The 2742-nt window shown below is 32.7% G+C and overlaps 1 pseudogene; it reads left to right on the forward strand.

Annotated features, from left to right (window-relative positions):
- Positions 1-727: 727 nt before the first annotated feature.
- LOC118630079 lies at positions 728-1144 on the forward strand (annotated as a pseudogene).
- The last annotated feature ends 1598 nt before the right edge of the window (positions 1145-2742 follow it).

The raw sequence follows: 2742 nt of genomic DNA on the forward strand, positions 1-2742 counted from the left end.
AGTATATAGTTTGGGGATTATTTTGCAAATAGGATCATATATGAATATTATTCTGTAATTTACTTCTTTCACTTAATGTCTTGGAAATACTTTCATGAAAGTAAACACAATTTATTTAACCATTTCCTTACTGGTGGGCTGTCTCTGAGTTTTTTGTTGTTATGAAGAATGCTGCAATGAACATCTATCTACATGGTATTTTTAAAAAGTGTGTTTCTGTAAATTAGAAACTTTTATAAGGGAGAATTTCCAGGTCCCAAAGATAGCATTTTTTATTTTGATCAGCTACCCCAAATTACCCTCCACTGCAATAGTATCAATTTACACTGTCATCAAAAGGATAAGAGAGTATTTGTCATCATTGGGTAATATCATCCTTGTTTATTTTTGCAAATCTGATGGGCAAAAGGTGTGTGTGTGTATATTTGGCTATTTAAATTACCATTTTGATTGCTAGTGAAGTTAAACATGTACTAATATGTTTCTCATTTTTATTACTTCTTTGAATTACCTTTCCATAGCTTTTGTCTATTTATTTAATAATTTATCTTTTTCTTATTAATTTACAGGAATATTTTATATATTCTATATATTAATCCCTTGGTTATATTTTCCCAGTATGTCATTTGCATTTGTCTTTCTTTGGTTTAAAGGTGTATAGGTATTTGAAAAAAATCTCTAGGGATTTTTTTCTTCTTTATAAAGGCCTTCCTGGCTTTCCTCTCCTATGATACCTCATGTTCTTCCTTTCCAACCTGAGCCCAGCAGAATAGCTCCTGCAAAGAAGGGTGAAAAGAAAAAGGGCCGTTCTGCCATCAGTGAAGTAGTGACCAGAGAACACACCATCAACATTCACAAAAACATCCATGAAGTGGGTTTCAAGAAGCTTGCCCCTTAGGCACTCAAAGAGATCCAAAAATTTACCATGAAGGAGATGGGAACTCCAGATGTGTACACTTCCATCAGGCTCAACAAAACTGTCTGGGCCAAAGGAATAAGGAATGTCCCATACTATATCTGGATGTACTTGTCCAGAAAATGTAATAAGGATGAAGATTCACCAAATAAGTTCTATACGTTGGTTACCTATGTACCTGTTACCGCTTTCAAAAACCTACAAACAGTTCATGTGGATGAAAACTAACTTCTGACTGTCAAATCAAGTTATGAAACTGCAAAAAAGAAAAAAGGCCTTTCTAACCTAAAGATTATAACAATATTCTCCCACACTTTTAATATTTTTCACATTTGTTCTACCTGAAATGTATGTATTATAAAGTATGAATCAAATAATCATTTTCCAGATGTATAAATAATTGTTCCAACATCATTCATTTCAGTATGAAGTGCTACCATTGCCTATACACTGGCCTCTTTCAAGATTCTTCATTTTTTCCATTGACCTATTTCTATTCCTGTACCAATACCACCCTTTTTTAATTATAATAACTTTGTGGTTTTATATCTAGTAGGACAAATTTCCTTGTCTTCTTAAATTTTTTTTTTTTTTTGCTATTCTTACATTTTCTCTTCCTATGAATATTAAAATCAACTTGTCATGTTTTAAAAATTCCCGAGCAGCTTTTAGATTGAATTCCTTCACATTGTAGATTAATTTGAAGAGAATGGACATATTTTCAACACAAGTTTTTTCACCATTCATTCTATAAATATATATTAAGCACCTAAGCATCTACTTTGTGCCAGTCATCGTAGCATTTGACATACATCAATGAACAAAACAGATAAAGAATTCTATCTTTGTAGAGCTTACATTTTTCAAGTAAAGGCAGAAAATAAACAATAAAATAATAAACAATTATAGATTATGTTGGGAAGTGGTAAATGCTATAGAAAAAGGGAGAAAGCATATAAGATTAGGTGATTAGGAGTAAAAGGGTGAGAGGAGGTGGTAGGGTGATGGGTAGGCATATGGAAAAGTTGAGATTGAGCAAAAACTTGAAGTGAAGAAGGGAGTTAGCCAAGGGGCTATCTGTAGAAAGAGTGTTTCAATCAGAGGATTGATGACAACAAATACATTGTTAAAGAAAGGCCAGAGCATCTGAAGCCGCAAGTTAAGCAGAGTGGTAGAAGAGGTCAGGGAGGGTGGGGGAATGGTCTATAGGATCTAAAAGGCTATTGTAAGGACCTTGGCTTTTACTCTGAGTAAAAATGGAACCACTATATTTCATTCAGGGGAATGCCTTTATTTTGCCATTTATTCAGGCCATTTTTTTGTCCATCAATAAAGTCTTACAGTTTTCTTCATATAGGTTTTGTGCATTTCTTTTCATGTTTATTCTTAGATATTTTAAGTTGCTAAAGTGAATGTAATTTTTCTTACATTATATTTTTTAATTTTTCTATTCAGAAAACTATTGATTTTTATATATTGATTATATATCTGGAGGTCCCTTAATTTTCATGAGGAGGTTATCAACTTTACCCAGCTTGGGTAGTTATTGATATCTGATTCTGCCCTATGCCCTTTAACAGCTCCCTCTCCATACACTGTTATATTAAAAGGCTCTTAAATGTACCATAGTCTCAGGGTATCTTTCTAAGTTTTATGTCTAAAAGCTGTTCTGTTGCACCCATTAGAATGGACACTATTAAAAAAATAAAACAGAAAATAAGTGTTGGCAAAGATACGAAGAAATTAGAACCCCTGTGCCCTGTTCGTAAAAATGTAAAATGGTACCACTGTTATGAAAACCAGTATGGTGGTAATTATAAAAATAT

Source organism: Molossus molossus, unplaced genomic scaffold, assembly GCF_014108415.1.
Source record: "Molossus molossus isolate mMolMol1 unplaced genomic scaffold, mMolMol1.p scaffold_m16_p_14, whole genome shotgun sequence".
Classification (NCBI taxonomy): Eukaryota; Metazoa; Chordata; class Mammalia; order Chiroptera; family Molossidae; genus Molossus; species Molossus molossus.